Below are 12094 nucleotides of genomic sequence, written 5' to 3'. Positions count from 1 at the left end.
ATTCTGAATCTCATGCAAAGAAACAGTGTCTGCTGAAAGATGTCTTTCTTGCAATACATATTTTGCAATCTGTAATTATCCTTATGTAAGGAATACTTTTAAGAAGGGATTATTAGATGATTTATTGATTTTTATCTTATTCTTGGGTGGTGGGAGGAGGGATCATTGGGATGTAAGCCTTGAAGCCAGTGCTGTTTTGAGTTGTCCTTTTAGGTTCATGTGTGCCAGAAATGTGAGTGAGAGACTCCACTCAGATGTTCTTACTACCATGGTACCTACCCACAGCTTGAGCATAGGAAATTGCCACAGCTTGAGTTCAGCAGCAGAAGTATAAACCAAAGAAATCTTTGATTAGAGGTTGAGAGATTTACCAACAGTTGTCAAACATGACATCAGATTGTTCTCTGAATGTCAGAAATCATGCTGCTCTTCCACAGGAATGAAGGTATATGTTTTCAGCAGATGGCTTCTGTAAACCACTTACATGAGAATTCAAGAATAAAAAGGAGCCTTCAGCCCTGAATCGTATATTTGCAAAAATGGTTTGTCCAAGTCATGGAGCAGAGCAAACCTGATTGGAGAACAGTGTGTTGAGATTTGTGTGTGCTGGGAAGCACTGAATGATGTGACTTTTCTGGACAATCTGTGCTTTGGATCGTAAGTTTGGAAGATGAAGCAGCTTTGGTAGTTTCAGCCTCAGAAGAGATGACAGGCACAGGACAGGAGAAGTGAGGGAATCATGTGAACTCTTCATCTTGTAGAAGTTAAAAATGATCCTATGTCAAGCACTTGCACAGAAGGAAAGGGAGCCAGATTTGTTCAGTCAGTTCTGAAATTTCACCAGTGAAAGTGTGCTTGATAATGCCTTTTTTCCCCACTGACAGATGTGAGGAAATATGTGTTAAACTGATGCTGCATGATGACACAGTTGCAGTGCCAAGGCAGTGTGAGCATCGCTGTAGAGTACAACAGGTTAAGAGGATGCATTGTATATAAAGCAGGGGGCTGAATTTGAGAAAAGATTTATCCTAAATGTAGATATCCACTTCAGAAAAGAAAAGAAAAGAAAAAAAAATCTTAGCCAAATTCTTTGTCAGTGAAAAGGCCTAGGTCTTGGAGATTATTGTGTATGTATGGGAAGAATTGTAATATATTACTGAATTTTTATGAGATAAATTCTTGTATTTGTACATGCTTTCTGTCTGCCTACAGACTTTGCAGATCTGATTCTTTTAGTGAAGACTTTGCTCTGCTTTAAGCAGTTTTGGTGCCTGAATATTATATCAGTTAGGTGCTCTGACAGGTCATGCATGGGCTTCTCAGGTAGCCTGGTCACCTTCAGTTGTGCTCAGTTGAGCACTGAGGTGCTCCAGGAATAGCAGCACTGGCCACATTGTGTATTTGATGGGCTGGAGGCTCTTAGAAGAAACACAGCTGGGGCTTTGAGAACAAGGTAGAACTCTGGAAAGAAAATATCTCAGCAAGATGAAGGTGTTTAAAGACAAGAGTGGAAATTACTTCTATGGAGTGAACTCTGACTGAACCAATGCCCCAAAGCCAAACAAGTGTTTGCCAGACAGAGCAGATTTATGTGCTCCAAAAACCCTCCAGCCACAAATTGGTTTCCTTAAGAGGGCTCTTCCTTCTAGTGCCTATTTGTCATCCGGATGTAAACAACACTGAGCCAACACTGAGTCGTGCTCTCATTTTCTCTACAATGACACAATCATTCTGGGAACCAGGGCTGGAATTTTCAGTGCCTGAAGCCCCTCTTCCCCAACAGGCTGCTGTCAATGTGCCCACAATTCACCTCTACCTGAGCTTTCTTGGTGCCATGTGTGCTTGCCCTCCCTTCCCACACTTTTGTTGATCACTGATGATTACTGTGGTGTAGGCATCTTGCTTCCTCACTTTCTGCCCACCTTCCCCTGGGTTGAGATCTCCGGTCTCTATCGTGGAAAATACTAAGTGGTGGCTCATCATTCAGCAAAAATGGGGTTTAGGAGCAGGGACTGAGAAGAGGAAGCACTGTGGCTGTGCATGTTTGACACCAGCTTAAGATCAGGACTGTTTTCAGTTCTGGAAAGGGCATGTTTCTAGGGAGGTCAGACATAGCAGGTTTGTTACCTGGGAAGAGGTCTCAGGGTCCTGAGGATTGTACAAAGAGATGATCCTTGAACAGTTGCTTTTTCTTAACCAGCTATGTGAAATTTTCTTTGAATTTGACTATTTATTGCCTGCTCTGATGAGTAGTGAGGATTATTCATGAAAGAAGAATTTGGAATCTATGTCAGATTGTTCTCTCCTAGATCATCTGTTCTAATGAGATATTTCCTCTCATTCTCAGTCTGTTCTTTTTCCATTACCTTAATGATACAGACGATCAGGCTGTAAATTTTAAAATATTACCATTAGGTTGAAGATGGAAAGTAACAATGTTTGGGGTATTTTTTCTTTTTTTGTTTGTTCTTTTTGTTTGTTTGTTTTGTTTTGTTTTGTTTTTTTTTTTTACTAAATTAATCAAAATTTCTAGGGAATATGTGGATACTGATTTTGGGCCAATGTTTGGTCCTAAGGGTACCCTATAAACAGGCTTTCCTCTGCATTCCATGAGGAAGTTATCTGTGGGCTCTTTGTACCATCTGTAACTGGTTCAGGTAGGACAAGTAGGGATTGTGTTGCTGTGGCTAATGTTGTCATCATTGCTTTGTAGCAATGGAGGTAGTAAAAACTCCAAAAAACTAAAACAACCCAACAAAAAATAACAAACCAACAAAATCTCCAAACAACTAAAATATTCACTGTTGCTCAGTTACCACTGCATGTTATGATGGTCCTTCCAAGCTACCTTTTGTTAACTAATTGTCTAGTGTACCCAGGACTATTTTAAAATAGAACATCTGTCTCTAAATATAGTAGACATGGTGTCATCTAAAATATTTACTTCTGTGTTAGTGTGTGGATCTGTAAAGCAGCCCTGCAATCCTGAGCCTAAAGGCCAGAGCTCTGGCAGCCACAGACCCATTTTGGCTACCACAAGCACCAATCCCAGCAGTGCTGCAGGCACAGGGAGGCTGCCCATGTTTGTTGGACCAAGAGTCTCCAGTGGCTGTTGATGCTGGACAAAGCAAGAGCAAGGAGCTGGTAGGAATGGTGACACACCCTCCCCCATGTGCAACTGGAAGAACTGGGCAGCATTCACATTCCTGGGGGGATGCCACACTGCCTGGGGCCTGCTTCGTGGGGTATTTCTCTTTGTGCCTTCTAATGTCACAGGTAATCCCAGGGAAGGCAGCCATCCATCAGCAGGAGAAGCTCTGCTTCAGAGCCGTGCCAATACTGCCTCCCTGACGTGCTCGGGATGAAGTTCCTGCCTGTTCCCTCCTGTGTGAGTGAACACCTCTGTGCCAAATTCCACTGACAGAAAGTCAGTCCTCGAGTATTTTTACTTTGTGAACTACACAGCATAGTTTACACTATGTAACTTTTTACAATACCTGTAAAATATGAATGTCAGTTGTTTCAATGATAGCTGAGGCAAGGAGGTGTGAGATAATAAAGGTTTGTACTGAAGTGAGCTTGTGCTGACTGGAACTAAGATACTGGAATTCACTGCAGTTAGGTGAGGGTTCTGGCTGGACTGGAGGAGTCACATTATCCTGGCTGTCAGGCTGTGCTCATATCCCACTGAGAAATCTGGATGGATTGCTTGCTGCAGTCTCCTGAGGAGAACCTGAAGCCAGGTTCCTGGTGTGGTTCCAAAGGGTCTGAGGAAGAAGTGACCCACAGCAGGGAAGGGCTGGGCTGCAGCAGCCCTCAATCACTGCCAAAGGGGCACAGCAGGGATGCTGGAGCATGGGAGGGTGGGCAATCTTCTGAGGAACTAATGAAATAACAGCTTTTGCATGAAGGAGTCCAAATCTTAGTAACAGTACCCTAGCGAGAACAAACCCTGCAGAGGCTCTGCTTCATTCTGGGAACTGGGGAGCTTAATAGCTGCTTGGAGTAAAAAATGAGTTCCATTTGTCTGTTGGGAAGAGGGAAACCACCCACCTGACAACAGTGATGTATTTAATGGGATTTGTTTGTTTGTTTTTTTAAAGTATGGCAGCTTAATGCAGCTGTAGTGACAAGTATCAATTCCAAAGACTGGCAAAAGTTAATTGTATTTTGTTACTAACTTAATACTTTTTTTTATGGAAGTATGCCACTTTGCATCTCAGAAGAGTATAAAGAGGAAAAACAGGTTAAAAGTGGCCTTGGATCGTTTTGAAGTAACCCCATTATGTATGTGCACATGTGTAAATTGGAGGTGTGTCATGGTTCATCAATGGATCAACATCACATCCTGGTTTTGCTGAAATAAAAAAAAAAAAAGAAGCAAGTTATACCTGTAAAGCAAGGAATGGAGAAAAACAAGGATGGGAGAGGAACTGGACATTCGTGCTTCTCAGGGTGCTGCAGCAACACTTATCCTGATCACCATTGTTTGTGCTAGGTAGGTGATGCGACCTCCTCAGCCAGGTAGTGGATTCTGAAGGCAGTTGGGTGCTATGAGGGATGTAGATGGTGTTTCAGCTGAGGATTCTTAAGGTTGGTATCAATTCCATGTCAGCTGAACTGCTCAAGCAGTGCTTACAGTGTAGATCCCACAATTCCCTTGTATTTTCCCAGTTTGACAGGATAGAGCTGCAGAAAAGGATGAGGAGAAAAGAAAAAAAGAGGAAATAGATTTGCTTAATGTAGTCATATCCTGAGAAATACATCCATTTAAAAAAGTAGCTAAGAACCATAGGTGAGGAACCATATCCTTTATCGTTGCTTTTCATACCTTAACATTAAATTTCACAAAAACACAAGTTCAGGAAAAGCCTTGTCCAGTGCAAAGAGGAAGAGACTCCTTTAAAGCATTCTGGGATCCAGAAATAGTTGTTGCCTAATTTGGTGGACATTTAGCCTGGATTCTTTTCCACTTTGGACAGCAGTTACAACTAAAACTGTTGTCCAGCTGACACCTGTTTGTCCAATTTATTTTCAGTTAAATTTCCCACTGGCACAAATGGAGCCCCGTTGCTTTTGGAATGGCTACGATGAATGTAAGGAGCAGCCCAAGAGCCTGTCACATTGGCTGTGAGCCTTTCCTGGCTAACATGAATCAACAGTGGGCTCACCTTACCCTTCTGCAGACAGCAAGCAGTATTTAATCCTATGGAATAGGTGTGTTAGCTGGAAATCTGGCATTGTCCAGATTGTTTACAGAACAGAGACTGTCCTCCAGAGAGGTGAACTACAGTGTTTTCCAAGGGAAATTGTTTAGGACTAAGTCTTACAGGCAATAATAAGGATATGAACGTGCTTGAAAAGGCGCTGAGGTACACGTTAAAGCAGAAGGCGGGTGACCGATTTATCGCTAAAACGCGCTCTGCTCCTGGTCAGGGACACAGCGCTGCCTTTGGAGGCCCTGAGCCTGGGGGAGCGCGGTGTCCGCCAGGGGGCGCTGTGGCGCCGCGGTCCCGCCGTGAGGGGAGGGCGGGGGCCGCTCGGGGCCGGCGCGGAGAGCGGCCGGTGCTCGGCTCCGGGGGACGGGAGAGACTGCGATGGTCTCCAGCTCGCGTCCCTGGGCTCAGGATTTAGCCGCGTGCTCGCTCACGCTAACGCGGAGGGACGAAGTCGGGCCCTACAGTGAGCGCCTTCAGAGTGCGTCCGTGTGCCCCCGAGCAGGAAGGGGAGGCGGGCGGGATGAGAGGGGAGCGCGGGGGAGATGAACGAGTTGTTGCTGCTGTTGCTGCTGTTGCTGCTGTTGCTGCTGTTGCTGCTGTTGCTGCTGTTGCTGCTGTTGCTGCTGTTGCTCCTCGTCCTCCTGCAGCCGGGCGGAGCTGTGGCGCGGGCGCTCGCTGCCTCAGTGCAGCCGGACGCGGGCTGTGCTCGCCGCTGCCCGGCCCCGCGTGTCCGTGCTCTGAGCTGAGCGAGGTGCTGCTGCCGCTCCGATGCCTTCATTCGCTGCCTCTTTTCCTTCTGATTCGCTGCCTCACTGGAAAAAGTTCTGTCCAAGTCTGGCTGCGTATCCTGACATTTCAATGCCTGAGGCTGGGAGGAGGGCACAGAACAAGTACCGCAACCGTTGTTACTGCAGAAGCTGTTGAAATATGTAACTGCTTTTTGATATTCAACAAAAAGAAAAACAAATATCTGTGAAATAAATGTTTAATCTTTTAATCTCTCATCTCTTTTTCTTGAAAATCTAATTTTCAGAATACAAATGACTTAGGTTTCTAATACAAACAAAGGATTGACGTGATTTAGATTTGATTCTACTCCTTTGAAAATAATGACTCAATTTTACTGCATCTGTAAGTCATGTGGAAAAAAAGGGCTTTTAAAGGAAGTTTAGTGTCCCATGCCCTGACTCTCAGACAGTGGCAGACCATCTTATTGCATATTGTCATTATGACTTCCCTCAGCCCAAGTTTTATCAGCCATGAGCCAGAAAGAGAAAAATCTGTAATTTGACCATAAAACCTGCTGAGATGGAAAATATTTGCTTAACTGTCATATAGTGCATGGGTTGAGAAAATGGATGTAGCTGGGTTACCAGTGGTATCACATGAAATACTGTACTCCTCGCTATGTCTTACAAATCAAGACAACCCATATTATTTCAGTCTTTAGAACAGGAAAAGCTGAAATCCTGAAATTTGATATACCATTAATTTTTGGGATGAGCCATCTGAACACAGTGTATTTGCACTCTCTTGGGGAATAAGCAGACCCTTTGTAAACACACCTTGCTGCCAAAGGGCATTTCACCTGAGTAGTGCTGTAAATTAATCCTATTAGATTGGTCTCAAGCTGAGAGAAGTGGGAGTTCCCAGGAAGGCCTCTCTCCACCTTTCCACCTTCTCCTGCCCAGAGGGTCAATAGACCTTTCCAACTGGATGCTCTTGCATGACCTCTTGGTATTCATTTTGAAGGAAACATGTATTAGGACTTCTTGTTTAGTATGTAAGTAAGGTCTAGTGGCTTGAGTTCACCATGGCTCATGTCTCCATGTATTGTTCATGTCTTGTATTGTACTCATGTCTTGTGCATCTGTCCTCTGGAACTTAAAATTTTTCATCACGAGGTGCAGAAGTGGGGCATGGGGTCAGAGCTGACGATTTCCTCTTGAAATGAGGGAGATGGTACCCTTTCTAAACTTTTCATATCCAGCTTTTGTGCCCAACTCCTCCATCCTGACAGCAGCTGGGGAGCAGCACAAGAGGTTTTTGTTCCCAGCACTGGTCAGCATCTCCTCACCCTCGAGGAGAGTGGTTTCCCTGCGGAAGGGCCAGCCCTGTTACATCAACTGCTCTCCCAACAGTAGCTGACAGCACTAATCTGCATTACATGGAATTAAACAGGCACAGTAATTAACTTGCATAAGCGCTTTAGCAACTTTTGGCCTTTGAATTGAAGACTGTCCTGTATATGTGGAATAGGGCCTCTATAGGTTGGGCACAGCAAGGGGGGAAGTTGGGGAGAAGCAAAGAAAGATGAAATTTCAGCTGGAAACAATGAGCAGGAGAGAGGAAGTACACAGGGTCACAGTGAAATAGCTGTTGTCATTTTTTTATCATACAGGTGTTGAAAAGGTAGGATGGGCACTGTGAGATCCACAGCTCTCACTGAATCCACACAACTATGGAAGAAATGTCCCTATATCGAGTCCTATGTTATGTTATTCCTATGTGGGAAGTGAAGCTGTACCTAGGAATTTATTCCTTCAGTTTTATAGATTTTACTCATCAGGAATCATACCTTTAACTAATTCTTACTGCTGTGCTTGTGAGACTTAGTTCAAATGTGCCGAACCAAACGTAGGTGTGTCCATAATCTCTACTGTCCTCGAGTGCTGGATTCTGGTCAGTGACCAAATGTCTGTAGACTTTTAAGGCATCCATCCCAAGAAGCACTGTAGAAATAAGTCCAAAGCAATTTGTCTTTTCTCTTCACTCTTAAATATATCTAACTCAGCCAATTCAGATCTGCTTTGAATCAGGGAAGGCTGAAATGCATTGGCCTGTAGCAATTTCTGTTTCTTTGAAAACATATGGTGCCAGGGGAAAGGTCTCAAAGTAAGCAGGGAAACTTGAGATTTCACTTTCCCACTATACAGTGTGTTATCCTGGGTCTCATGTGTCAAGCTTGTTTTACTTTTACATGAGACAAAAGTGAGAAGTCACCAGCAGGTCAGCTGAAATTTCTACACCTTGAGAAAAATGGGTTGATTCAGTCTGACTCGAAGACCATGTGGGTTTCTTGATTGACCTGCAGACTCAGGGTCCTCCTGCAAACTTCACAGGAATGTGTTCTAAAGACCTTTTTGCCTTTCTGGGTGTGCTGTCTTCAGACATTTCAGAGCAAAGCACTGCAAATTTTCTCCTCACCCAGACAGTCCCATAGCAGTGCAGATGCCCAAGGAACTATTGAGAAATGTGCACTGGTGAAGTAAACAGAACCCTTAGGTATGATGGACCTCAGAGCAGTGTCACAAACCCTGTGGGTGTGAAGCACATCAGAGAGGGATTCAGACTTGAAAACCTATAGTGAGTGACCTTGGAGAAGTTACTGCCAATGAATAATCAGCTCGAGAGGATTCTGCTTACAGGGGCTGATGGTGCAACAATTTGCATGAAGCATGTAAAAGCAAATACAAAAGGGAAAATTGTCCTCAATCCTTTTAACCAGCTAATAGCAAGTCTGACCCAGCAGTCTAAACATGGTCTAGAAGTCAGGACAGTGGGTTGGCAAACAAGGAATAGGTTGACAAAGGACCAGCCGTTTTGTAATAAACAAATCAGAATTCATTAACTGATTGCCTTGGGATTGGGAACGGGCCCTCATCCTCTGTGCCTGGGTTAAATTCTGTGGCACAGCATTATTACTGCTTCCCAGATATCTACTGCTGCAAAGTGCTAAAGTTTACAGCCAGATCTCAAATCCTGCTGGCACTCACTGGCAGGAAGATCTGTGTCACAGCTGCTTCCCCCGTGGCACCTGGAACCCCACTTCTGACAACCAGTCTGTACAAAAACTGCTGTAAAAACCAGAAGAGACTAAGGTATTTTAGTGGCTGAATTTGCTTGTCTCTCAAAATCAAGTGCTGAAACCCTGACCCTCACTGCAGGGTGAGCCTCTGCCTGGAGCATCTTGAGAAGCTCATTCCCCTCTGAAGAAAAGCACTCTTGGGTGTGAAATGCTCTGATTCTTATCTCAGTCTGAGCATGCTGTCAGTGGAGGTAAAACTAGTAAGTGATACTGTCATCAATTTGTATCTTCTTTTTTGAGCATTGAAATTTGCCTTCATAAAAGAGAGGGTTCCTAGATTCCTCTTTTAGACCATAATTTTTGTTTTAGAAGCTGGTATGAGCTCCATATATGCTCTTTTCTGTGAGAGATGGAAAAAATAGATAGACATTATTTATATTAGTAAAATTAAAAAGTACAAGAAAATGATCCCCACTTAAAAGAACAAAACCAAAAGTATGAAGGTAATAACATGAAATGACTTTGAAGCTCAACTAATGTTTTAGAACTGGAATACCAAACACCATATCTTGTTTCTACAAGAATCTCTTCACCTGGTTTTGTTTGATGATAGCCTGGCACTCTGAATCTTTGGGAAAAACCAAACTGGATTGGATATCTGCAGGGAAATTGCCAGGTCTAAAACTGTTTATTACACCATTTGTCTTACGGTGGCAGTTGAATAATAACGATTGATATTTGTATGGCATTATTACCAATTTTGCTAACATGTGTGACATATCCTGTTCAGTATTGGAAGGATATTCTTCTAATATTGCTTGACTGTATTGCTGTTTACTGTCTGGGATTTCACAGTGCAGGATAGTAAGAGCTAGAAAATACAGAGAAGAACATGAAATGGATTCTTTCCCTGTGAAATTGCTAATCTCATGCTGTTTTTACACAGTTACATCAGGAACATCTGATATTGCTTCCAATGAAGATTTATACTGCAGGACCCCTGTGACCCTTTCTGATACAAATACAACTTCTTTGCTTAAGGCAGAGTGGTATTTGTGAGAGGGCGTCCTTTTAGCTGTGTGCTGAGGTTGAAGGTGCTCCTCAAAGTCCATGTTGGGTTCGATGTTTTCTGCTTCGTTCACAATTCCTGTTCAGCTTGCTGCCACTCCTGACCCACCTACGCAACGTGAAGTCTGCTCTGCCCTGTGGTGGTGGAGAGGTCAGGCACAGCCTCCCCAGCTTGGGCTGCCTGACAAAGGCCTCTGGATTGCCCTTGCCCTGGGGGCGTCCCACTGGAGTCCCCTGCTGCTCCCAGTGGCTGGGTGGTGCGGGAGTGGGGCTGAGCCAGGCGCTGACATCAATGGGAAGTGGCCTCAGTGGGCTCTGGACACTGACTGACTTTACCTAATCTGGGAGAAGGCAAAACCAGCTGTCATTGGGCAGTGCAGAGGGACAGCTGTGCTTTTAATCGCTTGCATTAAAAATATATATGAAAATTAATCGGTGTATAGTGTACAGCAGTCCTCGGCTGTGGTTCCTGGGCTCCACTGCGGCCACCTGCTGGCTTGTCCCCTCTCCAGCCCTGGCTGCAAAGGAGGATTTGATTCCTTCTCTGTTTTAAGCTATACCCTTGATTGCACAAGAAAACTGCTCTCTTGGCCACTGTCCAGAGTTGTAACCTTGTTGCCAGAATTTATTTAAAAAGCCCCAGTCGTCTCTTTGTATCGCTTAATCTTTTCTCTGATCATGAACAGCACAGAGGCGACTTTGTAATGCACCAGCACTGTTTGATGTAATGCCAGTGCTGCTATGGGCTTTCATTATTACTTGGGATAACCTTCAATTAAATTTTCTACAGGAAAAATAGCTTTCTATTATGTGTTCACTGGCAATGTATTTGAATTTATCACGTATTTAAATAAACAGTTTTGTTAAAAAAACACTCTGAACTTGATTTCTCTACAGCACAGTCAGCTAAATCTCCTATTTTAATAATTTATGAACATTTGAAACACAAAGAATTAGAACATAATTCCTGGGTCTTTTTAATATTTGAAAAGGTGTGTATAGCCACCCTAATTTTGGATTAGGGGATTACAGAAATGGGGCTACAATGGATGGGATATAAAAATCTCATTAATTAATGAGTAAATAAGTAGTTCTACATGCATGTGTGTGTATATATGTGATAAGATGACAGAACTTTCTGTAGCTGATTTCAACTCCTAATAGCTCTTAGAAATTTTGAATGATGCTTTTCATATCTTGGGTTCTCTTAATTCTCTCATGCACTTAAATCTAATTTTTTGGAATTTGAAGCTATCTGAGGGCTGTGATTCCTTTACAATAGCTTAGATCAAATTAATACTGAAGGCAAGGTTTTTCTTCTTTAAGTGTGCATTAGTTCCATCAGCACTCTCATCATCAGTCCCAGGCTTGTTCCATCTTTTTACATGAAGTGCATATCAAGATTCTCAAAACTATTGCACTTAGTACAGCAATACTGATGACATTAAACTGAACATTAAAAAATTTATATATATACACAAAATTCACCTGGATTTCTGTTCTGCTCAGATACCTCAAACATTGTCTGATTTATCAGTAATTTCAAACAAATCTCTGCAACAGAAGAAATAGGCACAAAGAACTAGAAAGGGGTCTGACAGAGGTTTTCTGATTTGAAGAATACATACCTGGAATCTGACTCCACATCTGAAACCCATGTGTAGTTAGGTGACCCAATGCCATGATTTCAGCTGCTTTCCAATTAATCCCCTCCACTAAAAGCAAGTGAATGAGGACGGAACAAATGAATTCAATGTGACTGATTTGTGGCTTTAATTATGTGTGGTGTGAGGTAATGACAGTCTTGGGTTGTGACAGCAGGTTGCTGGTATTCTCACTGCTCACCTGCTGCTCATGCCTCTCCCCCAGGGAGGAAACACCATTTTGTTTATTCCCTGAACTGAATCATTCCAGAAATCTGGCTGGGAAGGCAGCCATAGCCAGAGGAGCTGGAGGAACTGAGAGGACTGACCAGAGCTGAGGGCGCAGCAGCTGAGCA

Source organism: Cinclus cinclus, chromosome 10, assembly GCF_963662255.1.
Source record: "Cinclus cinclus chromosome 10, bCinCin1.1, whole genome shotgun sequence".
Taxonomy (NCBI): Eukaryota; Metazoa; Chordata; class Aves; order Passeriformes; family Cinclidae; genus Cinclus; species Cinclus cinclus.
The sequence above is the reverse complement of the archived record's forward strand: the minus strand, read 5'-3'. Positions refer to the sequence as shown.